Source organism: Vicugna pacos, chromosome 25 (assembly GCF_048564905.1).
Source record: "Vicugna pacos chromosome 25, VicPac4, whole genome shotgun sequence".
Classification (NCBI taxonomy): Eukaryota; Metazoa; Chordata; class Mammalia; order Artiodactyla; family Camelidae; genus Vicugna; species Vicugna pacos.
In genome coordinates, this window is record NC_133011.1 from 6076728 (window position 1) to 6103169 (window position 26442).

Genomic DNA, 26442 nt, shown 5'->3' on the forward strand with positions numbered 1-26442 from the left:
CCCTGGCCTGCGGAGCTGGAGGGACCTGGAGGCACTGAGGTTTCCCAAGTCTGCCTGGCTTTTTGTTCTCAGATGTCTTGCATGTTTAAGCAACCCCTGTTGTCTTCTCAGGGCTGTTCTCTGAAGCATTTGGAAGAAAAGAAACACCTTTCAGCATGTCTAAACTCAGAATTAGGCCACGGAAGAAAATGAACACCATCCAGTGAACTCTTAAAATACCTTCAGGCCCAGCTGTTCCTCTGAGCCAGTTTCTCTCTGACACTTTAGTCTTTCTCTGATTAAAATGAAACAAACAAACAAAAAAACCCCCAAAAACCTACGTTCTAAGAAAAGGGGACAGTTCTTTAAGGGGTTATGTTACCAAGCTTCCAAGGTAAGTGAGAGCCTGAACGTCTAAAAGGACTAAGTTGGTTTCTCAGAACACTTCCTTGTTGCACAGACCTTTAGACTTTTCAGAGCATTTTGAGATCTGTTATCTCATTTTTCTTAATGGCAGTTCTATGTTGAAAGGGCAGAGACGTTTAGAGCCAGAAGCCCAGGGATGTTAAATGCTTTTTAGAACTAAGATCTTATAGCTGGTTGACAACCAGAAGCAGGTTGAGAGAGACAGCCACTGGGATGAAAAAGCCTGTGAACCTCTGACAGTCTGGAGATGCCCAACCAGTTTGAGACAAATAACAAGTGCTTCGCTTTGTCCCAGCTTACTCAGGGCACAGGGAGGGACCGGTGGAGACTGCTGGCGGAAGGGACATTGTTTACCGACAGCGGAAGAAACGACACGGAGTGAGGGTGGTGTGGCCATGCCAGATGCCTCGGAATTCCCAAAGCATTTGTTTTTCATCATTAACAGCAGCAGCAAATGTTTATGAAGTGCTAACTCTGTGCAAGGCCCAAGGCAGGATGCAGCGATGAACAAGACGTGAGGTCTGTAGGTAAGACACGGTCATTTGAAAAAACACAGACAGCAACACAGGGAGGTATTTGGTGAATGCTGAGTGAATGGTGGAGAAACAAGAGCTCAAAGAGTTTGCAAGGAGGAGATGGGAAGTTCTTCTGAGATGCTCGGGGAGGTTTCTAGGGACAGGGCCTCAGAAGGTGCAGAAAAGCAGAGGGAGCATTTATGGTGGGGGCAAATAATGTAGGGAAATACAGAGTCCAGAGAAGAAAAGGCTGTTTGGTTGGGGGGCATGAGTAGATCAGTTTGGCAGGAGGAGAGAGCTGATTTAGGAAAAGGGATAGAACCAAACTGGAAAGGAAAATAGAATTGGGCTGGAGTATCAGGTTAAGAAGGACTCGGGACTTCAGGGTATGGGTCACGGAGAACCAGGGGAACATTTTTGCATGACGTGTCAAAGCAGAGTTCAGGGAACAGCACATCCTTTGTGAAGGCGGTCATCATGGCGCTGGCTTCCCAGAACACATACAGTGGGGCTTTCACATACGGACTTGCGAGGTTGTGCCAGGCACTGTACTGGTTCCCGGAGATGCAAAGGTGAATAAGAACAGTTCCCGTCTCTAAGGAGTTTTTGGTTCAGATACTTGGACCACAGCAAATTCTTCTCAGTAAGGAAGAGCTACTGCCCACTGTTCCTTTTTCCTCTGTCTTATTTCATTCAACCTTCCCTTTATGTTCTTCCTTTAGTCCTGTAAATATTGTCCATTAGTTTCCAGTGAAATCTGTGGGAGCCCTTGAGCCACTCTGTCTCTTCCAGGTGACTTTGACTAATTCTGGTCTCAGCTCCAGCATTTTATTTTGATTTTATTGGATAACTCTCAGAGGGCAGCCTTGTTTATTTTATCTCTAAATTAGTGGAGGAACGCTCCATTGGGGTGCCCCAGTACTGGGTAAGTACAAGTTCAACCCTAAGCTTGAAAGTCTAGAATTTCTGGAATGTGTATTTTATACTAGTTTTGAAAATTAACGGTCAGAAATGGTTCACTTCCAATCTTCAAATACCTCTCCATTTTCCACAACCTATGGTGGTTAGTGATAGTGGCAGACTCTCTTTGTATTGGGTGTAGGCTTGATTCAAACCTGGGGACTTGAAACTTATTTAAAGCTGTTAAATGTCTCTTTCTAGCTCCTCGGCTACTAGGGTCTCGTCTTTTCTCTACCGTCATCACTGCTGCCACCTTCATTTTTGAACAACTACGATTTGCTAGGAAATGTCCTAAAAATACACTAGTTCTAATGGAAAAATATCTAAAGTTCTGATATAAAAATTAGAAGTTCTAATGTAAAAGCATCTATACTATTTCTAATAACTGCGGAAGGTAAATATTAATATCCCCATTCTTCAGATAAGTAAGCTGAGATCAGGTTATGTGATTTGCCCGAGACCACATGGCTCCTTCCTTAGTGGAGAAGCACACAGCCGAATGCAGGTCTGTCCAGTCTCAGAGCTGAAGCCGGAGCGGCTGTACATACTCCCTCTCATTCTCATTCTTCCTTCTTTCTAGCATATGCTGCTACTTGTGGTTTCTCTCAATACGTCTTCCTTTAGGTTTCATCTTTAGAGAAGGAGAATAGGAAAGCAGACTGGGAGGGTGAGAAGAGTTGAGTCTGGGAGCCAGACAGACTTGAGTTTGAGTCCTGACCCCAGCGCTGCCGGGGTGATAGCACTTCATCTTGCTGAGTCTTTGTTTTCATGTTTGTAAAAGAGAGACAGTGACTAGCTCAGAGGATGTTGTGAGGGTACAGCGGGACACGCGTAGCCCCTAGGTCAGGGACGTGAACCACAGTAAGTGCTCAATAAATGGGGCTGTTACAGGGTCTGGAGTCACAGTCTGTGGGAGCGCCAGTTCCTGGCACTGCTCCAGTGCTGCAGTTTCTCCTCTTGACTTTCCCCTTTCTTGTCAAGTTCTTCTACTCACCACCCATGAGACTCTGGTTCTGATTCTTCTTTATTTCAGGAGCTTTTTTTTTTTCATGTCCCATTAACCAGAATGGCTTCTGAACTCTTTCATCTTCTCTTTTGGCTCGAGTCACTCGGATGTAAAGCACACATGGTTGTGACTGGCTCAGGGAATTAAAAAAAGACAAACGTAGTACACACCCTGCAGGTCACTGACACTGACTCCTTGCTGTCCGTGTGTCTGGGGACATGTGTGTGGTGCGTTCTCTGAACTCGGGGTTCCTGGACCAGCAGCCTCAGCATCCCCTGGAAACTTGTTAGATATGCAGGCTCTCGGGCTCTCCCCCAGAATCTCTGAGGGGGGCCAGGTACCTGTGTTTTACAGGCCCTCCAGAGGACTCTGATCTACATTAACATTTGACAAGCACTGTTAAAACCCCACGAGAGTCCCTCGAGAATTGGGACCTTGATTGTGGACCTCAGGCTGGCCCGCTGCTCCCTCCTTGGGGCTGGCCCTGGCCTGTGAAGTGTCATTTGTTGGCATTAGTTTGCATATTCTGGTTCATAACCCTGTGCTGAGCCCCTTGATCTTCTAAGTCATGGGCCATCCGACTCTGGTGCAGATCAGGTAGCTTCTCAGAACTCAGTTCTTTAGAGAGGCTCATTTTACCTGACTTGAATTAAATTTAGGTTAATTTCCTCTTGCTTCTTTAAAAAATCATATAGCCTTTTTATGAGTTAGCCTGGCTACATAGCTTCCTTTTATTCTATGGCTCAGTTGTCTTCTTGTCTTGTAAGGATCACCTTTCTCTGATGTATTTGTGGTGCATTATTGTTTATGACAAATCTTGGATGAAATCTTGCTTGAGGACTATTTGTGGATTGTTAGGAATTTGGATTATATTGTGAAGAGGTAAATGTATGGGCTCAGTAACACACAGGGATGGTGTGGGCTGAAAAGTGAAACAGCTTCAAGAAGAATTAGCCTCAGCAGACTGTGAACCTCGAAAGGAGAGGGAGCCGGGACCTTATTTGCTTTTGTGTCCCCATCATCCAACATCATGCCTATCAAATGTTTATTGAGCACCTGCTGTACACAGGATTTGAGGTTACAGTGATGGGAAAATAGATGTGGTTCCTGCCTTCATAAAATTTAGTCTGTTGCTACTCTGTGAATAAATAAATCATGATTCAGTGGGAAACACTATGTTATATATTATTAAGGGAAACTAAGAGTGTATGGGGTTTCTTGGACCTAGGAATTAATATTGGGGAGGATCACCTAATGAATGACATTGAGTTAATACTTTAAAACATTCTAGAATATGAAGAAGAATATGTATATGTATAACCGAATCACTGTGCTGTACGCCAGAAATTAACACAACAGTGTAAATCAACTAGACTTTAATTAAAAAATAAAATATTCTGATAGGAGAGATGAAATTAACCCTAGTTTGAGCTTCTCAAGTCATCGTTGTTGACAAAGAGCTGAAAACAAGCTGTACAACTTAGCACACTGGGGTAGCAGAGGTGATGGCAATGGTAGCAGTGCCCGTCAGAGCCCCTGTGTGTCGAGTGTTCCCGGTGTACCAAGCGGGATGCTAAGTGCGGTGCAGCCCTGATCCTGTTGGTCTTGTGGGCAGTGGACAGAGAGGATCCCATGTGCTCCCAGCTCCGCCGCTTTCCTGGAGTGTGACTCTGGCAAGTCGCTTTGTTTCTCTGGGTCTCAGGGTTCTTGTTTACGAAGCCTGGGGATTAGACTAAAGGTTGTCTTTGACTTCCAAGCTACCACTTTCTTTGAGTGTGTTGTTAACAGTTAACAGAGAAATACTTGGTCAGAGGTTTAGGTTTAAACTTCATCTATTTCCCTCGTTTATATTGCTCTCTAACACCGTGTTTGGAGCGTGGATAATATGTGAAGCTCAGCAAGCTTCGGCCGTGTACTTGGGTACGTGTAGCATCAGCAGAGGACATTTCCTTAAACAGGGCCCTGGGTTTGGAAGGTATGTGCGTGAGTATCTCTAGAACTCTCCTGTTCTTTTAGACTGAATCTAACCTACCAACTAAATTTTTGCTTCTTATAAATAACAAAGTAATGCATATTTCAGGAAAAAAAAGTATGTCTGTGATATCATGTTATTTTGCTTATTAACGGACTATAGAACTTCTGCTGAATTTATGAGACGTGCAACAGAATGTTACAGCGTTCTTGAGCCACCACTGTTTTACAAATTTGGCATCTGCAGGCCTCAAAAGGCTGAAATGTTTTAAATTTATTTACACCCTGCAGTTTCCTTAGGGAACTGTTTTCCATAAGCTAATGAGGCGCTGGTGCAAGGCCTCTGTGTTATTCCTGGCAGGAGCACTGAGACGCACCGGCCTGCTGCCCCGCTTTTTTCCTCAGTAGTCCAGTGCAAATAATAAATATGGGAAAATACATCATCCCTTTGAATGTGGGAGCCAAGCTCCAGGGCTGCCAAGGTTAAAACAAAACAATTGCGAGCTTGGAGCCTGTTCACGTCCTGTACCACATGTGCCCGCGTTTTAGGACACTCCGAATGTGACCTTTGTCATGTCAGATTACTTACCCTGAGAACGTGGGCAGTTCTTTTGAAATTTACTCTATAAAATAGGCCTTTCTGAATAAGTTTCCTTTTAGTGGGTTGAATGCAATCCTGAAGTCAGGGAACTTCTTCTAGATTATGGATCGAATGGAGAGAGTTGATCAAGCACCCCCCAGGTGCCCAGCCCCGTGTTGATGGCAGTAGTGAAAGGAGAGGTCGAGGAAAATGTTGTGACTTCTCGAGTCCATAGCGCGCCCACTCAGGCTGGACGGGGCGTCTCAGAGTAGGAGGGTTGCTCTTATCAAGGGCGATGAACCCCATGCGTCCAGCTGATTTCCTGAGGAGGTCAACATGGCAAAGGTCTGGACACACCTGGGGCTCACGATCGGTGCTCGATGGATGAATGGCTGAATGGAGGCTCCTGCTTTGTTTCTAGTCTCCCGTGAGAGCAGTCCAGCTGGTATTCAACATGGGAGTTAAACTGGTGTTAACGTTAGCAAAGCCCGAGGATTAAACAAATGGGTTAAATATCCTCAGGGCCTTCCCAGGCCCCAGACTCAGCCCTTGCTGCCTGCAGATCTTCCCAGCTCCAGCTGTCCTCTGCTATTGCCCTTGTCCGGCTTCACTCCATGTGGGCAATTAAATCTGACTGATTTAATTGGACCCACTTCTCCCCCTTCTCTTTTCTGCTTTGTTTTCTCTGCTTGTCACTCAGAGCAGGTTGAGGTCAATATGCATGTGTTTCCTGAGTTTAGGGAGGCAGTAAAGAGTATGAAAAAAAGAAATCCATTTGGTGGCTCATAAGAAATGAAGGTCTTTTCAAACACCAGACGTATTTCCATCTTTACTCTAGTTTTTAGGGAGTCTTGGGTCTGGGGGCAGAAGATGAACCCGAGGATTTTGAAAGTCCTTTTCCAGTTCTGGGACTTCACTAAAGCAACACCTCCATGTCTGGAGGACCTTGGCACAATGGTCCGAGCCGATCCCCAGCAAGGATGAGGTGTGGGCGAAGCTTGTCTTGTGCCCACCCGCGTCCTCCCACCCGGCAGCCTCCTCTTTCTGACTCACTTCACTTCCTGACTGCAGCCCCCAGCCGTGTCTATGCTATATCCTTGGGTTTTGCCTTTAGCTGGCTGGCTGTCCCTCAAGGTGTCACTGGAGAACGGAATGTTAACTAATAAAGGCTCGAGAAATTGCTAACAGAAAAAAAGTTGGAAGAACAGCAAAAGGGTGGATATGGGGGCTAAAGTCCAGGTTCAAGATCATTGCAAATTAGTCCAAAAATGTGCCTGTGGCCTTGGGATATATTTAGGGCACACATGGACCTAGTCTCTCAAATAAGATGCACCCTGTGTCCACTTCTCCACTGCTTCTCTGAGTCCTCTGACCTGAATGCTGGGAGTTGCTTCCTTCCGCTGCGATTGGGAACAGCCATTTCTACTTAGATTCTCCAGAGAGAGAGAGAGAGAGAGAGAGAGAGAGAGAGAGAGAGAGAGAGAGAGAGAGAGAGAGATGGGACTGGAGAGGAAACCGGGAACTCGGGGGTGCTGTGAGATGATTGCCTGGGGTGCTGGGGGCTTCACGTACACAACCACTATAATTGCATATTTAAGGCAACTTTATGAGATGTGTATTTTCTCACCATTTAAGGCAATTGAAATTCTGAGAATTTAAATAAATTGTCTGTAGTAACCACAGCTAATAGTGTCAGAGCCAACATGCATAGCCAGGCCATCTTTTGCTCCTGACTTTGATACCACATTCAGTCCATCAGCTCTGTCAGTTGTCTAGGCAATTGGTTTCATTCTTCACTGGCCTCTGCCAGGCAGACCATCTGGCCATGCTTCCAGGACCCCTTTTCCAACCGCAGGAGAATCAGGAGCACGCTTGTTGGTAAGGGTTGGGTGCCCTCCACTCAGACAGAACTCCTGGCCCTTCCCTTCCCCACTCCAGGTGTCTGCACACACTGTCCACTCGGCCTGAAATTCCTTCCCTGCCGCCAGCATGGGGAGAGCAGTAGTCTCGTGCAGATCTGCTCCCATGGGCCCCCCGTGTGTGTCTGTCTGGTAAGGAGAGCATCTTTCCTGCTGCACTGTCCTTATTTATACAGATGCCTTCCTCTTTATATGGAATATAAAGTCTTGCATTTTATGGAGGCCTAAGGCCTCTTTGCCTGGCATGAGAAATTTTCAATAAAGGTTGAACAAATGAATGATGAGAGGACAAAATTCTAGTCACTCCTTCTGTGTTTTGGGAGAGCACACAGCTAATTCTTGCCTAAGCCTGGGAGAAAATTCAGTCCTGTGAATGTTATCGTTAAGACAAAAGCCAAGGGTGGGCCGGAAGTGTCAGGGCACATTGCTGATCAAGATTCTTCTGCAGTTTTGGCACAGCGAGGAGTGCTGACAGACTCTCTCTGTGCAACCGTGTCTCCCCAGGTAGCAATTCCTTTAGGGTGATAAAGTCTTTCTTAAAATGGAAGCACCTTCTAGAGGGGTTAAATATACTGATGCTTCACTGACATTCATTTTACTCATATTAGTTATTGCTATTTCAACCATTTTTAGTTGCTTTCAGCAGACCTGAGGTGATCTCTTAGAGGAAAACAGAACAGGGATGGGACGGGGACTGACTTGGAGGGCGGAGAAGTCCTATAGAGAAGGCACCACTGTAGGGAGACCTCTTCTCTCCGTGATGAACACATCGACACAGAGGTTATGGGCAGCCAGAAACAGGACAAGGTTATGGGGAGCTGTGGAGTGAAAGAAGAGAAAGGAAAGAGGAGAGAGGAAGCCGGAGAACTGTGTCATCACTCTGATGGTGAGGACAACCTTGCAGGGGAAGATTCCCGTCCCATGGCTGATGCCTGGGTCAGAGCAAGGCTTGTCAGAGAAATGACAGTTTTTGTGACTGTGTCCAGTTGCTTTGGGGAGGAGGTTTTCTGCAGGACATAAGTGGCACCCAGCACCTAGGAAATCACAGTGAACATAAAATAACCTATAGTCAAAGGCTCCTCAACTACCTGGAACGTAACTCACCAGAAATCCCAAATCACTGATACATTGGGATAATCTGCAATTAAAGAGAAAGCAGCAAGAGAGAGCAAGATGGCATTGAGGATTTATAGGGACTGATACAGGGATCAGCGTTTAGGTCTAGCAAATTGCCTGCAATGTCTACATCTTACTAGTGAAAACTGATTTTCAGAATGAGAACTCTGGAGTCTTGCCAGATTTTCCTTCATCAAAGGTAGATTCCCTGGTGAAAGTGTAAGGGTAGGTGATAAGACTGTCCTTTGAACAAATGCATCCGAATTTGCACACACAGATGGCTGTGTTCACTAAGTCAGTATAGCCAATGTAGGAATCTGAACTACAGTTTTATCCACGTACTCTTCATGGTCTTACCATGACCCATCAGTGCTTGTGGTACTTTCTTCTGGATATCTCTACTAGATTCAAATCCTTGTCTGTTGAGGGGTTGGGATTTGTGAAAACATCCCAGTGTCTCCAGGTATCAAGTTTAGGGAAGAAGACAGCTGACGTCAATTTTGATACAGAAGGATATATGGCTTTGAAAGACAAAGTCATGGAGATGCTCACGAGTGGATGATGGTACAGTGTGCTACAAAACCCAGGGCTCCTCCATGGTTCAGGAAGGGCACATTCTGAACAGAGCCTCCCCAGATCCTGCCCCAGCTCTGCTCCAGCACCACCGTTGTGGTGCCTTAGATAGCAGCCCAAATGGCAGCTGGCACCGAGACCTTTGCTGCGCATCTCTAAGAAGGCCAGCATGCTGGGGGGCGTTTTGGGTTGGTACTGATGCATATTCCTGGGCTCCTATAGTACTCCTGAGGGAAGATGTTTCGCTTGCAGAGAAGTGAATGAGTAATGAAACATGGGCTTCAGGGTTCTCAGAGCTGGATTTGAATTCTGAGACTAGCTGGTTCTTGTGTCTCCTGATATCCCTCGGAGCCTCAGTTTCACCATGTATCAGAGAGAGATAACAACCTTAGAAGGTTTAATAATATAGAAAGTGCTCAGCACATGGTGAGCTCTTTCTTTGACTAACCCTCGCTTGTCCTTAATCTTTTTGTTTAAACATCCTTCCTTCTTTCAGGAAACCTTCTCTGACCTCCTAAATCTGTGTTAGGCATCCCTTCCATAGACACCATTCTTCCCCACCATGCCCCTTAACACATTTCAAAGCATTTGTTTTCGAAATTCCACACTCTAAGTAAACTCTTATTCCCCAAACCTGTTGCAGTGCCTGACCATAGTTGGCTCTCCCCTGCTCAATATTTGTTGAATGAAAGAAGTAAATAAATCAACAGTAGATAGCATTTGTTCCAGACCTGTGATGACTGAGGGACGAGGCTCTAGGGTGTGGCAGGACAAGTTTGGATGTAGGATTTTTATGAGCCCATTGTGGTGCTGCCAAACAGTGGGGTGCTGGGAATGGTCACCAAGGTGAGGCAGCTCAGGTGTATCAACCTGACCCTGGACCCACTGATTCCCTTAGTTCTGGACACAGCTAGTTGTGCAGGTGGTCACCCATGGCAGGCAAGTCAAGAGAGGAAATGACACTTTTTCAAAAAAAATTACAAGTATTAAAATACTTGGTGCCTGTGTTCAGTGGTTGATGGAAGGAAATTTTTGTGTCTTCTTTAAAGGTGTATGGGTGGAGCTGTCTATTTCAGGCTTGATTTTACTCATTGGGTTGGAAGAGGTCCCGTTGTCAGACTAAAATGGGATCTGAGGAGTCTTGGTTTATCCCTGGACATGTATCAGGAATTTCAGACACTTTGATCTATGCTTATTAGATAGCAGCATATGGGGAATGGACCTAAAGTCAAATGACCTGAGTTTATGTGATGACTCACCCCTGTGCTAGTTGATTACTTAGTCCTTCTGACCACTTGATAGTTCCCAGTCTCAGTTTCCTTATCTGTAAAGTGGGCACAGTAGTGCTGCTTTCACAGGCTTGTTGCCAAGGTGAAATTAGTGCCATTTCAAGGTAAGAAGTCACGTAAAATGGCCATCTCCAGTGGTTGCTCAGGCTGAACCCAAGAAACATGGCTGTCTGTTGTGACAGGTACCAAGAAACTTGGCCCTCTTCTGCTGCTCTTTCCATGATGAAAGCAGCCATCAGGCTCTGGTTGGCTTATATGTAAGTAGAAAACTAATACGACCAAAGTAAATAAAAGTGGGAAATTGCATTTGTGTAATTTAAAAATGGTTTATTTTTTATAAATTCAAGTCATTTGTTTTCATTCAAGCCATTTCCTCCTGGGTTGAGTGGATCATTGCTGTGTCATTAATTGCACTTTGCTCAGAGTTTTTCCCCTTCTATTTCAAGACCAGATACTGTTCTTTTGTTGATATAACCAGTGACCTTATTGAAAGTTTGTCCAGATAAATCATGATTTTTAAGATAAGAGGGACACTAACACAAACATAGAAAGATGGTCGCCACATGGAGGCTTGGATAAGTAAATGCTCTACAATTGGGCAATAGGGGCACATTTTAACCTGCTGTTCTGATTTGCCTTCTCCATTCATTTGCAGCCTCACTGGGAAGTGGGGAGGGGCCGACAGTTTACTTGCAGATTTGCACATTTTTAAGAGGTTTTCAATGCATTTTGATTGAGGCAAACTTTGTTGGCTGAGAAATTATATGATGCGCCCAGAATACTTTTGCAGAGTGTGGTGCTGAGTGCCATTTTATTCCCATGGTCGATAAGTTCCATACAAGAGGCCAGGACTGAGAAATGTAGTCTGACGTTTTAGATCCTTAGGTCTATCTCACTTAGGGCTGAGCCACTCCTGAAAATTGAAGTACAAATCTTCCAAATGTACTTGCCTCAATGCCTAGGAGGTGTGGAGGCATCGCATTTGTGGGGCTGTTCAGACTTTCCATTCACTTATTATGTGTGCATAATGGAAATCTTTATAGTGTTCAAAGTAAATCAGGGGCCTTTAGGGTATAAGCACTGAAATTAGTGAGTTTACACATTATTATGTATTTGTAGCTACAGCCAGATGATTTGATAATGCCTGTCTTTGTCTATTATCAGGGAACACTTGGAATGCTTTTCTCCTGTTTTATGAAGTTTTGTGTCATAAGAGGAGGTAGATGTAAGTTTATAAAACTTCAGTGTCAGATGTAAGGAATGGTTGTCTGTTGGTGAGAACAGAGCGTGCCCAAAGCAGAAAGGTTTTCTAGGTCGACCGGCTTTAAGCAGCAGCAGGTGAGTCCTGTTGCCACCAGGTAGGGAGAGCACGTGTCCTCTGTTGAAACGTAATTATTATTTTTTCTTTCTTTTCCCAGTTTTATTATGTGGAATTATTACAGTTCAACTGCACATACACATCATATGGCATGTAAATATACACAGTATACTGCACTTTTTTTTAGTTTTCCTATATATACTAATTATTGGTTCTAAGAACAGATTAGATCTTTAGCTTTTTAAACTTACATGGTTATCAAAGGAATAAAGCCAACTGTAAAATAAGAAACAACAGAATGCGGTAATCCAATCATAAAGGACAGTCAGATGTGCTTACACATATTCAAGAAATCAAAATAATAATTAGTTCATTTATGTCCTTATTATTATTGTTACTATTTTTTAGATTCTTCATATAAATGATGGAAACATAATTATTTTACTTGTCTGCCCTTGTCCCAATTTACCTACATACTTACAGAGAATGTAACTGTTATTACTTGCATTTTCTCAGGGTGCAAAGAGGAATTTGAGCACCTTTCCTACAATCCTTTCCTTCCCTCTAGGCCCTAAATTCCACTCTTCCATTGGCACTGATGACATCTTGGGCATCCGACTGAGAGCCACCCTCTGCTGACGATCAGGATCAAAGTGACCTGTTTCCAACTGGTCAGTAACTTGAGTTACCACATCCAGCAGATGTTTACCTGGCAGCACTTCTTGATTCTGACTGGTTTCCAACATGGCCCTGCCAGTCCAGGCCCCAGTCCACACATGACTGGACTAACTTCACATCTGTATAATGCAGTTCACTGTCCACAGTGCTGTCAGATTAATTTCCTAATGTGGCACTTTTCTCTCACCATGTCTCTGCTTAAAGTACTGTCATGGTTCCTTATTACCTACTGAACAGGTGCCAACTTCTTAAGCATTTAAGCTGCTCCCCCATCCATTGGAAAAACACACTGGAGCCTTCCTCCTGCACTGATGGGTTCCGGGGCCACAGTGACCATCAGGACAGAAAATGCCTCTGTCATCACAGAGCTTATAGTCTAGTGAGGGAGACAGATGTTAGAGAGTTCATAACAAAATCAACTATTTACTGACAGTTCTGCAAAGAGCTCCAAAGGAGAAGCGCTGTGTGCCTGGGAAGTGTGTTACAGGAAGAGGAAGGCTCAGCTGATCTCTGGAAGATGTTCCCAAGTGTGAACAAAAATGAATCAGATGGAGTGAGGTTGGAGGGAGTGGGAGCGAGTAAGTGAAGGTGAGAATCAGGTGGAGGGAACAGCCTTGAGGGGAGGAAGAAGGTTGACCTGTGCAGGATTAGGAGCACGCCCTGCAGCAAGTGAGGAGGTGCGGGGCAGGAGAGAGCTGGAGTGGACCTGGGCAGTAGGCCTGGGAAAGGTTTTGAACAGTGCGCAGCTGTGAGTAGGATGTGACAGGACCAGATCGAGTGCTAAAAAGTCACTGTCCACAGTGGGAGAGTCTGGAGACAGGCCTCAGTACACACAGGTGGACTTCCCAAAAGCTCTTGCAAAAGCCCAGGCAAGACATGACTGTCTCCTGGTCTGAGGTGGCAGCAGCGCAGAGGAGAAGTCAGATTTCAGAGACATCCTTGAGGTGGACAGGAGAGGATTTGGAGGTTGTCTGACACTCAGTAAGGAAGCAGCAGAGTTGCTGCTGGGGTGGTGGTGACATACTCCAAAATAGAGAATACTGGAGAAAGACCAGATTTTTATAAGACATTCAAATAGGGATTTTTTTCAAGTAAGCAAATCAGTTGAAATGCAGTGTTGTGTGGTGAGTCAAAGCATGGTCTCAGACTGTGTCTTAGCAGCCATGTGACATTGGGAAAGGTTTTTAACATTCCTGTGTCCCCCCGACCCAAGTTTCTTCATCTGTAAAATGGGCATAAAAACAATGGTACCCACCTTATGAGGTTCCTGTGAGGCCCAAATAAGTGTAGCATATGTAAAACACTCAGAGTGGTGGCTGGCGCAGCGTGAGTACCATGGAAGTGTTAGTCACTGCTATAATTTACATATAGGTCCACAGCTCAGAGAGGTCTGGGCTGCTTCTATAAATCTGGGATTTCTTCATGAATGCTACCTGTTAGGGTAGGGCTGTTTGGGGAGGGCACACCAAGTGAGGAAGGAAGAGGGCCGACCTCCAGGTCTCGGGAGTCCAAGAGTGGACTGAAGACTGAGCAAGCCCAGGTGCCCGAGACCAGGTGGGACGGAGAGAGAGAGAAGTTCAGAAGCAGAGAGAAGAGGGTGCTGTGAGGAGGAGGTGGAAGGCTTCTGCAGTGTCAAGGGCTGCTAAGAGTGTATGAACGCTAAGACAGAAAAGTGTCCAGCTGATGGAGCAAGCCATTGAAAGCTTTTGTAGGTTTTAGGTGGCTTAGTGGAGGTTGAACCCAGCTGAAAAAGTGAGGAAGAGGGAGACATTAAGTGGGAACAAATCATTTGAGAAGTCTGGCTTTTTGGAGAAGGAAACTTCAACCAGAAACACAGGGCCTTCTCCTGGCCAAGTGTGGGCCACCTTAGGATAAGGACCCTAAAGAGTCTACTATATATAAATAGATAAACAACAAGTTTCTACTGTACAGCACTGGGAACTATATTCAGTACCTTGTAGTCACCTATAATGAAAAAGAATATGAAAAGGAATATATGTATGTATATGTATGACTGAAACATCATGCTGTACACCAGAAATTGACAAAACGTTGTAAACTGACTACAACAACAACAAAAAAGATGCTCTCATTAAAACCATGAGAAAAAAATACAGCAAAAATTTGTGGGACCTAATCTTTCTGTGGTAGAACACAGAGAAGTCCGGATTCTTCGACACTGCTCTCTTGGAGAGATGGAGTCTAACGGCCACTCGCTGAGTTGGGGTAGTCTTCACAGGTTTACCTGACTGACAGAATACAGTAACGATGAAGTTCTGAGCTTCTGAGGCTAGATCACAAGAAATCCTGCAGCTTTCTCCCAGACCTCTTGGAATATTCGTTTACTCTTGAAATAGAGCCGCCATGTTGTGAAGACCTCCGAGTCGCCCATGGAGAGCGCCCTGTGGAGGAGAACTGAGGTCTCCAGAGGACAGCCTGGGCTGAGCTCCCAGCTGACAGCCGTCGTCAACTTGCCAGGCATGTGGGTGCACCTTCTTGGAAGTAGATCTTGGTGACCCTCCCCAGCTGAAGCCTCATGGAGCAGAGATGAGCCCTCTCCACTAGGCTGGACCCCCAATTACAGCAGGTTCATAAGCAAAATAAGTGATTGTTTTTGTTTTAAGCCACTGCAGTTTTGGGTGGTTTTTATTAAGCAGCATATTACTAGGACACTTACAAGAGAAACCAAGACAGACCCAAGACTGCAATAGTTCTAGCTGGATGCTTTAGAAATGGATAGCCTTTAGTTCGATTCTTATTAATCACCCCATCCCCATTAAGGTGCTCAAAAATGCTTCTTGAACGAATGGTCATTTCTCTCCTGCTGCCTTCACAATAGTCAGGGAGTAAGAAGAAACTTCCAGGCTGTTCTTTTTTAGGAATATTATTTCAAGCTTTGGGCCTGTCTTTTTGGAACATCCAGAAAAATCCTAGAATCAAAGGTTTGAAAGGGAACATGTATGATTTGTCACTGTGCCCCGGGGTTACCTGGCACTTCATTCATACGCTTTCCAAGTTGGTTTTATTGCCTCTTTAACTTTTCTCTTGAAAATCTCAAGAGAAGGAAGGCATCAGCTTCAGCTTTGTGACAAGTGAGTCATTGATATTAGTCAAGAAAATGGAGAAAAGGAACATTTTCCCCTCAATGGAGCATAAAAAGGAATTTTTGTCTATTTTTTTCTAAATGTACTTATTTCCACATTTTATGTAACGAAGTCCACTGCATTTTGGAATGATTTCCCAACAGCTGACAGAATTCCCATTTCTTCCACGGACGTATTTACGACGGTCTGCGGAGCAGAGCTCGCACCATGTGTAGTGTGGCGGTGCACCTCAGTGGCCAGCAGATGCCGGCTCTCTATGACGAGGACATTCCCTGCGTAGCTGGGCTCATCAGGCACCACAGAAACAGATGTTTGGGTTGAATTTGCTACCTGCCTGGGCATCACCGTTAAGTGCTTAGACATACAGTGCTCACGGTAGAGCTCCCTGGATTCAGATGAATTTATATCTGGAGGGCATTTTTCTTTGGGGGGGAAGTTATGACCCATGAAGTCTGTGCTTAAGAGGTGATTTAGTGATTTCAGTCTATTGAATTATGTCTTCAGTTTCAACATCTGCCTCAAGGAGGCAGAGAGATACTACTGTGAGTGGTTGAGAATTAAAGTTGGAAAGAACTGGTAATTCACACAAACTGGCTTCATAAATCTTTCCGGTGGTGCATCCCATGTTCTCTACTTATTGCAAAAAAAGAAGCTAGAGAATGTGTTCTGTTCAGCCCTGAAACTGACAGCTTTATAGGACAGTCAACAGGAGAATTGCGTCCTAAACGCCAGTAGCACCCCTGTGGCTGTAATGCAAGGTTTTCAGAGGGTGGCCTGCAAACCATTTGTACCAAATTGCCTGGTGTGTGTGTGTGTGTGTTTGTGTGTGTGTGTCCTTGTTAAATATTCAAATACCTGGGCCTCACCATAAACACTGTGAATCTGAATGGGATTGGGGCAGGAATCTGATTTCCTAATAGGCATTTCCTGTTATTTAATAAATCTTGATGCTTCCTGCCCCTGCAGGAAGACAGGTGATTTGTGAGCAAGAGGAAACATTCCACCTTCTTCTGTCCCCAAAATGGCTTCTCAGAAAGTGGAGCTAGAGAGGCCGGAGGTACTTTCTAGGTGGTATCTGATAGAGTCTTAGAACAGGAATCTTCAAAATCTTGATTAGCCATTTTCTATTTTAAATTTCTGCCAGTGATGCTTTTATGCAGAAAGGCTGTTTAGTAGGGTTTTTGAACATTTTTCAAAATATTGCATCATCAGAGATGTTTCCTAACCCAAGGGTGAGAAATCTAAGGGGGTGGATATTTGCCTGTTTAAGAGAATACTTTGACATGTTAGAAGTGGGGGTTAGAATATTTTGTATGCTGTAGTATAATGAAAACTTCTAGTCACAAAAACATTGCCTTAAATGGTTAAATCTGAGCCTACGGACTTGCTTGGGTCAAAACAATTCAGTGGAAGTAACACCACACAAGCTCTGGGACAGTGTCTGCTTTCACTTTCCTTTTGCTGTCGTGTAAAGAAGCTCAGGCGAGCCTCCTTGAGGCTGAGAAGCCACGTGGAGAGAGGAGCCGTGGTGGACCACGAGCTGTCTCAGCTGAGCCGCCAGGCCTGTAAGTGGAGCCATCTTGGGGTCTCCAGCCTCAGTCCATCTGCCGACTGACTGAAAAGGCATGACTAAGCCTGAAGAACTCATGGAGCAGAGACATGCGACATGTCTGAGCCCAGCCCAGATTACAGAATTGTAAGCCAGTCAGTGGTGGCGGTTTTGTCACTAAGTTTGGGATGATTTGTTACACAGCACTAGATGACTTTAACAAACATGGTGGGCAATGTGTCCTGTGAGTCACACGACACTTAGGCAGGTAAGATGAAGGAAAGTATTATGGGAACCCTTGGAGCTGGCGACACTCTAATGGGGCTGTGGCTGCTTCCATTCTCTTGCAGGATTGCAGCACTGTGTCTTGTGGATGCTTCTATTTTGCACTAATCATTACAATGTGACTTGTTTCTATGCCTGTCTCTCCCACTGGAATACAAGTTCCTTACAGAAGGAGCCATATTTCAGTCATTCTATGGCTCCAGTGCCTAACACAGTGTTTACTACTTAGAGGTTAATCAAGATACGTTTATTTAAAAAAACAGCACCAAAAAGAAAAAAAAAACCTCCACCCTAAATGAAGTGCTGGCCTGTCTTATTAAGGAATAGGGAAGAAAGAGTGCACTTTTGAACAAACCAGCAAAGAGGATTCTAGAGGAAGGAACAATTGTTTCTTTTGAATTCATGGTTTCTTTTTTTCTTCGAGTTGCACTGTGTTTATCTTTCTTTTCTATGTCCTTTCCAGGATACTTGGTGCTTCCTACATTAATCCTTCACTTTGCAGTAATTACTATGCTACCTAGAAAAAGGGTGTTTAACTTCAGTGTTACATTTTTTTTTCCTCCCATGATTCAATTCTATCAGTCTTATTCGGCTGATACAAAGCGAGAATTTCATTTATGCCTATAGTTGGGAAGATACAAAAGAACTTTAAACATCTTTGGTGGCATTATCTTACAAGGTCACAAAATGAATCTGTTACACCATTCTTGAGAGTGGGTATGCCCACGTGAGTGTGTTTGTGTGTCCGTGGCGGCTTTCTGAGTACATTTGTAAGTTTCTCTTATTTGGTTTCCCTCCCTCTATTTCTCCTTGTCCCTGTTTCTGTCTCTGTCTTTTGATTTTATGTCTTTCTAAACATTTACTCTGTATCTTTATCTCATCTAGTGTTAAAGTCAAGCTGTAGTACATATTTTACTAACCATATTTATTACAAACCACTTGTATTTTTGTTCTTAATCTAAAAATTGAATAAATACAACATTATATATTATCTTTTTAAAAACACCCCAAATTATGAGGAAGTCTCTTAACGTAACTGATTACGTTCCTGAGGGTAGTGGCCCTTAATATTAAAAATGTCCTCTCCACTGGGCGAGATCCTGATATGCTGCTCTTAAGGGCATGTTTCCTCTTTCCAGTCATCTTGAACTTGAGTCACTGGGAAAGAGAACCAAAATGGTCTGTTCACAAGTGCTTGGAGGACTTCCTTCCCTCTGTTCAGGCCAGGATCCCAGCCGGAATGGAAGCCCAATGACAGTCAGCCCTGGCCTCAGTGGCCTTTCTTTCCTGCAGATCAGACAGCAGATTCTCGGAGGCTGCTCCTCAGCTTCCTTCTCGAGTCACCCCATATATGGAACTAAGTCTGACCACCCCTCCCTGGCCCCACCTCCCCCGGAAAAGATGAGGTGTGAGGTACTGTGATCCCTGGGCCCATGGCGAACCTGCCTAGTTTTCTAACTTTTCTCCCCTCCCTTGTGAACGCCATCAACCCAGAATCCCTGGTTCAGTCTGAGAGCCCGAACTCTAAGGTCATAATTTCTAAATACTGCCTGCCACGCAAGCATGGCAGAGACTGCTGCTGGCCACCGAGAGTCCTTCTCGCTTCCTTCTCAGACTCTCTCATGGTGATGTGTGTCCAAGCGACTGGCTTCCAGCCAATGGAATGTGAGTGAATCTGTCAGCCACTTCCAGCCAGCCGTAACCTTTCGTGTCTGCTCCTTCATGCTTTCCCCCTTCTGCCCAGCTGGAACAGCAAACCCACGATGACCTTGGAGGCGTCATGTCAGAGACGACAGAGCTGCCATCAGCTTGGTTCCCTGAGTAACTGCATGGAGCCGACCTTCCTCTTCCAAATCTTGAACCACCCAGGATTATTATGTGAATGAAAAATTAGCAGTAGGGTTGAACCTTTGCATTGGGGGTATTGATTTTAGCGTTTAGCCTATCTTACATAATGAACCAAGATAATCTAACACTTGTCTAAGGGTTCAGTGAACAATTTCAACCTAACATGTTGTAAGGGGCTTTTATAGCAGCGAGAATTCCAGACGAGCTTTTCAAAGCGTAATTTTGTGTGTGAGTGTGTGTGTACATTTCAGGTGGAAAGTGACATTTTAGACTCTCCTGACATACTAGAGTCTGTCAGTTACCTTGTGCTGTTCAACAAATCACTCCCAAATGTAAAGACTTATGACAGTAACATTTTAATTAGCCATGATGCTGTGGGGTGGCCATCAGCTGGGCAGTCTGCTCTTGCTGGGGCTCACTCATGCAGCTACAGGTCGGCAGGCAGCTTGCCTGGGGCTGTGGTCTAGGATGGCCTCTTGGCCAGGGTGTGTTTTTCAGTTTGATCATCTCTGATCCCTTTCAGTACTCTCATTTTCTCTTTCTTTCCAAGCAGAGGAGTCAGGTTCAAAGTATACATGGTGGGAACAAAACAGTTTTGTGCCTTGTTGACAGTGGTGCAGGGGCACCCTCTGCCCAGCCAAACCCTGAACAAGACTCAGAGCAAACCGGGTAGGTGCCAGGGCCAAGGGCAGCGCCAGGGCAGAGCTGTGCCAGCCCAGCTGTGGCCACTTCCATCTCCTTTCAAGTTGAACTTGGGTGAGTGGGAGGTGTGAATCCCTTTTTATTTCGGTCTGCTTCCTGCCGATTGTGACTCTTCCGTTCACGCCCTGTGCAAGTTGAATCTCACCTCCACTGTCCTCCTCGGGGCCAGCTTCTCCTTTTATAAGTGTTTTCTTTTGCGGGGGTGATAGGTTGATGCTGCCACATTTTCCAAATACAAATAAACGAGAGTGGAAGGTGTTCTTGAAAGTACCAGGGCTTGGAGCAAAGTCCTGGAACCCTGCGGAGCTGTCAGCCTCCTGGGGGTCTTGTCTGTGGGTCAGGGAGGGACAGGTGGCAGTGGAGGTCTTAAATCCTCTTCGTTAAGACAGCATCAGTCAAAAACCTTGAAACCTGCTGGAAATAACCCTCTTTTAATGCCTGGGGTGGGAGGAAACCTTTGCATCCTCAGGGGTTGGGGGTAAAATTGTGAATTTCGTCTTCCACCCAGGTACACAGCTGTAATGCCGAGAGATCCTGTGGCCTTCCTATTCCCCACACCTGTTCTCTGCAGGGATTCATTCCAGGGGTTGTATTCCAGGCCAGAATAGTGCCCTGTGTGCAGCCTATTTTCCTTCTGTAAAAGCATGCAGCTTTTACAAATAGAAAATTAGGTTAAACACAGGCAGAGAAAGTACCGCAAGGGAGATGGAGCCACCGAAGGCCAGCCTCCCGGCCTAAGGAGGGGAGAGGCGCTCCTGTGGTCAGAGTGGAGGGGCTGATGCACAGTGGGTTTCAGAGCCTCTTTGAGTCCTGCAGCAGTGAGCTTCCACCCCCCCAATCCCACAAACTACCGCCCTGAGAGCCTGCTGGGCTGGTGCCAGCAGGAAGCTCAGGGCACAGCTCAGGGGCAGAGCGCTTGATGGCAGTGGGAGAACTCAGAGGTGCAGAGCGGGGGCTCCAGAGCTGGGTGTAATTCTCTGAAAACAATGGTGAAGATGTAGGTGGTGGTGGTGGCCGTCGGGAAGAGGAAGATGAAAAGGAAGTGAAGGCAGGGGAATGGAGAAAGGTGAAAACTGATCTTTCATATGATCCAACAATCTCACTCCTGGGCATATATCTGGAGGGAATTCTAACTCGAAAAGACACATGCACGCCAGTGTTCACAGCAGCACTATTTACAATAGTCAAGACCTGGAAACAACCTTAATGTCCGTCGACAGATGACTGGATAAAAAGTTGTAGTATATTTATACAAGGGAATACTACTCAGTCATAAAAAAGAATAAAATAATGCCATTTGGAGCAACATGGATGGACCTGGAGATCGTCATTCTAAGTGAAGAAAGCCAATAAAGAGAAAGAAAAATACCATATGGTATCACTTATATGTGGAGTATTAAAAAAAAAAGGACACAAATGAACTTATTTACAAAACAGAAACAGACTCACAGACATAGAAGACAAACTTGTGGTTACCACGGGGAAGGGTGTGGGAAGGGATAAATTGGAAGTCTGAGATTTGAGGATACTAACTACTACATAAAAAAATAGATAAACAGCAAGTTTCTTCTGTAGAGCACAGGGAGCTATATTCAGTATCTTGTAGTAACCTGTAATGAAAAAGAATATGAAGAGGAATATATGTATGCATATGTATGACTGAAACATCATGCTGTACACCAGAAATTGACACAACATTGTAAACTGACTATACGTCAATAAAAAAAAAAAAAGGAAAAAAACCCTGATCTTCCCAAACTCGTCCAGCAAATGGAGATTTTGAATACACACGGTGACTCCTTGTATTGCTGCTTCTAGCAATTTCGATAGAAAATCCGGAAGAAAACACCAGCCCCCAACTGGCAGCCCTTTCCTGTGCTCTGTTAGCACAGTCCCGCCCTGGAGGAGATCCTCAGTAAGGGCCAGTTTCTTTGAGAATAAAAAACTAAACAGATTTCCACTTAAGTTTAGTATTTTAAACTCTTATCAACTGTTTAATGACTGTGCTGGGTCAATACTAGTGAAAGACAGATTGTAAATTGTGAGCTACGGTGACTACTATTGACAGCAGTTGGAGAGAGGGGAGTGTGTGTGAAGAGATCAGCCAAGAAAGAGCTTAGGATGTAAAGTAAAAAAGGAGAGGGAGTTGGAGAGTGTGGGGAAATACGGATTATTGGAAAAAGGAAAAGGAGGTGATGTACACACAGTCGAGCTTGCCAGGGGTATTTTGTGAGGTGCTTGGCAAAGAGAGGGAAGAATGACAAGATGCCTTTTGGCATAAAAGTGATACCATGGAGGGGCAGGGAGAGAAGAGACGACTGAGAGGCTAATCGGAGAAGACAGGGAACCTTGTGCAAGAGATTTGGATTTTTTATAAAAGAGCCATTAAATGAAACTTCTTAGAGGCATTTCATTCAACGACTGCTTAAGACGTTTGCTGATGCATTCTGTCCAGGGCTGGCCAAGATGAAAGTTTAGAAGTAACTAGTGTAACCAATAAATCTCCCGCCTTATTAGTTTGTGTCCTGCATATAAGAGTGCATTTTCTTTTAACCTCCCAATTAATTTTTTCAAGTACTCATTGGCCTAATTGCAGGAAATTTGTTTCTCCCAAAAGTTCCCCAGCTAATTCTAAGATAACTTCCTTACTGCATAATTCAAAGGGCTCAACCGAGTTACTGCTCTGAGAACAAAGGGAGAGACTGCTTCAAAGGCAAGTTCTGGGCTGCATCCAGAAGGCAGAAACCCTTTTGTTACTTTCAGAAGGAAGTTTGGTCAAACTTACCACGAAGCCAGAGGGCAAGGAGGCCTAAGGACTATAGAGGGGAGGGAAAGGTTGGGGATGAATTTAAGAGCAAACAGGGCGAGGACAGGCGCATCATCTGGAAGGCACCGTGGACTTGGTGTGGGAAGAATCCCTCTGTCCCAACAAAATGAAAACACTCATTTGACAGATACGTGCCAGAGAGAGACGGGCTGGAGTTAAAGGGCTTAAGGACAAAGAGGATTAGGATAGTTCTGAGTCTGAGTTTTCTAGTACAACGTCGAAAGGAAGATAATTTGCTAACTGTGTTTTCTGAAATCCCCGGTCCTTCTTGCCCAGGGTAGAGATGGAGACCTGTTCGTGAATATTTGCTAGAACATCAGATTGGGAGTAAATATAAACTAACACCGAATCAAATTTCTCTAGTGGTCTCACACAAACTTGAAATGATACTGGCACATCTTGGAAATAAAGATCTTCCTACACTCCATCCAACATTTGCTAGAATGGCTTTCAACTTCCCAGCTGTTACCCGGTCCCTCTTACCTCCTGGCCTCTGGCTGTGCTATTCCTTCTGACACTCCAGCCCCGTATCTCTATTCCCATCCCAGTCCTCTGAACCCCCTATCACTTTCTTTTGTTCAGCTAACCCTTTCTCATCCGTGATGTCTCAGGTGAGTGCCACTTTCTCATGAGGCTCGCCCCAAAGCTGGGTCAGACCTGTCTCCTATGCAGGTGGCGCTGCTACACTACTGCTACCAGGAATGAAATCAGATGATTAGTTACCATGAGCACTTGGCATCTGTCAGATCCTGTGCTAAGTGCTTTCTATGCCTCGTCTCATTTTAACAGCCCAATAAGGTGTGTTCTGTTATTCTCCATATTTTAGGCTGATGTAACAAATAACCACAGGCTTGGTGACTTAAAACAACAGAAATGTATTCTCTTATGGTTCTGGAGGCCAGAAGTCCAAAACCACGATGTGAGCAGGCTCTGAAGGGGAGAGTACTTTCTCACCCCTTTAGACTTCTGCTTTGGCTGCACCATTTCCATCTCTGTCCCGGTCTTCTCCTTTTGGTGTCTGTGTCTTGTCCCCTTTTGTCTCTTCTAAGGACACTTGTCACTGGATGTAGAGCCCACTTGGATAATCCAGGATTACCCCATCTCGAGATCCTTAATTACATCTGCAAAGACCCCCTTTAGCCAAACAAGATCACATTCACAGGTTCTGGGTTTAGAACATGGACATGTCTTTATGGGGTGGGGGGTCACCACTCAATCCTCTAGACTAAGTAACTCAGACACTTGCTCAGGGCTAGGATGTGAACTCGTGCAGTGAGACTTGAGGTTTTAAACTCGAGTTTAAAACCTCTGTGCTGTCCTTGGGGGCCGTCCTAAGCACCTGCTGCCTGTATCCTTTAGTTCCACACACTTCTGTAGTTTCTCGTGAGCTGGTCTGTTTCCCTCCCTAGACTTGAAGCAGCAGGAGTGACTGTCTTTGTTGATACTCACTGTTTTCCCAGCACAGCCCCTGGCTGGCGGTGCATTTTCAATAACTGAATACTGAATGAGTCGATCAATGCCAGTTACATCGTAAAGTTGTTTACAGTGAATTGTTTGATCTGAGTCACTGTATTGGCCACAAACTTTGACACCTCCTCATTGTCACCTTTTTTCTGGAGGTGCTGCCTACCTATGGGCTGTGCGGCTGTCTCTGGAGCCCTTGCCCAGCATCCTGAGTGGCGGGAGTCTAAGCTCAGAGCCCAGGCTGGCGGGTTCTCCCTCAGACCCCGCACCCCAACCTTCCCTGCACTGAGTGTCCCTCCACTTCAGGACTTGGATAGTGCCACACCATGAGGGTGGATTCCAGTTTTCTGAGCAGCCATGGAGAGTCTAGGTGATACAGCTGGGAAATACGGGGGGTCAACTCCTGATGGGGTAAACCTCCATCAGTGGGAAGCAGGGATATTTAGATGTACAGATCAGGTGGAAAAAGACACCACAACAGTGTCTGCTTCGTGGATGCCCCTTGACAGGATGTGAAATTCGTGTATCCCTTTCAGGTATTTCTATGCTATTTTCTACTAGGTCCACAAAATTCTTAGATGGTGATGGAGAATTGCCTTCATATCTACATGAATGATACAACCTCATAGTCTAGGGGAAGAAAGCCTACATCTTTTCCTTACTTACCTGTTGAAAAGCCACAGAGTGATCTTAGTGTCTACGTTTCTCATCCTGTATTCACGCAATCATGCCACTAATTCCTAATTCTGAGAAAATTAGAAATACAGATACGAAGAAATGATGAAGAGGGGGCAAGGAATGTGTGATGGGAGGCATGGCCGTAATTCAAGCAGGGTAATGAGCTATAGCTGGATTGGTCTTAGAGGTGGTAGCCAGTGAATAGGGGCTGGAGGATGAGAGGACGAGTAAGTCAGGAAGGCAGGAAGGAGGGGAGAGGGCACCCCGAGGGAGAAGGGGATGGCGTGGGCAAGGCACGGAAGCTGGGCCTCATGTTGTGACATTTCTTCCAAATGCTTCTTGCCTGGACTCCACAGTAGACCTTTTAGAATTGAGATAAACGTCACATCACATAAAATGTTCATGAAACATAAAATTGTTCATTTAAAAGTGACATTTAGTGGCATTTAGTGCATTCACAAATTGTGCAATCATCACCTCTATCTGACTTCAAAACATCTTCGTCACCCCAGAAGAAAACTCAGTCCCCATTCGTTAGGCACTCCCCAGCCTCCTTCTCCCAGCCCTTGGCAACTACCAGTCTGCTTTCTACCTCTATGAATTCGCCTGCTCTAGATGGATATTTCATATACATGGAATCGTATGATTCGTGACCTTTCGTGTTTGGCCTCCCCTAAGTCTGTTTTAACCTGGGTCCCCATCTTCCCTCATTGTCTTTTCCAGTCTATTCTCCATAAGTCGTCATGGTGCTCTTTCTAAACCACAAAGCTGAACCTGCCACTCCCTTTATGAAAATTCTTCAAATGCTTCCAAGTGTCCTTGAGATAATCTCCGTGTGATCGTGTCTGCCTCATTCCCCGACTTCAGCTTTCAGACTCTGGTCCCCATGCGCTGCTCTCACTGCTCATTGTGTCCAAACCCAAGTCCTTTCCGTTCTTGGCTCACGTCTAGGCTGCTGTAGCCGTGGCCCTTCCCTGGGCGCCTGCCCCCTCCCACCGCAGCATCCCCTGCCTCGTGTTAGGTGTGACTTCCTCCAGGAAACGTCCAGACTGGGTGGGTGCCCTCGTTCTCGGCTCCTGCTATTCCCTCTCTTGCCAGCCGCACAGCAACTGTCACAGTTTATTGCATCTTCTGGCTTAAACACCAGACTCTCCAGTGGAATACCAGCCTCCTGCAGGCAGACACGGTGTGGGTCTTGCTCATTCGTTAGCACATGGCAGCAGTCAGTAATGTTTGTTAAATGCAGAGAGATGGGAAAGGAGATATTTTTCAGGGATATCAGAGACGTTTTTGAAAGGAGAGTTCAGATACTGAGATGCAGCGTTATGACCAAATAGAGGGGAGCCTTGAACGCTAGGAGTTTACAATTCATCCTGTAGGTCAAGGGGTAACAAATTCTAAAAACTGCTGGGGCCAGCAGGAACCACGGTGGGTGAAGGGCCGGGCAGGGTGCAAAGGTCCTGGTGGGGACGTGGTGAATAGTGCAGAGCAGATGCCAGGGCCGGGGCAGCTGCTCTCAGCGCCGGCTGATTGCTGCCAGGTGGGAACATGGGCCCAGGGTTGCCAGACTTTCTGAGTTTTTAAGAGAAGCCAGAAATATGTGTGTGTTTGTGTGTGTGTGTGTGTGTGTGTGTGTGTGTGTGTGCATTCATGCG

At 45.3% G+C, this 26442-nt stretch overlaps 1 long non-coding RNA gene across 1 annotated transcript in view; it reads left to right on the forward strand.

The window, feature by feature from the left end:
- The first annotated feature begins 745 nt into the window (after positions 1–745).
- LOC140689100 (uncharacterized) overlaps positions 746–26442 on the forward strand; it is a 31063-nt gene continuing 5366 nt past the window's right edge. The window contains exon 1 of the long non-coding RNA XR_012063975.1: positions 746–932. This is a non-coding gene — a long non-coding RNA (uncharacterized lncRNA). The remainder of the gene's footprint in view (positions 933–26442) is intronic.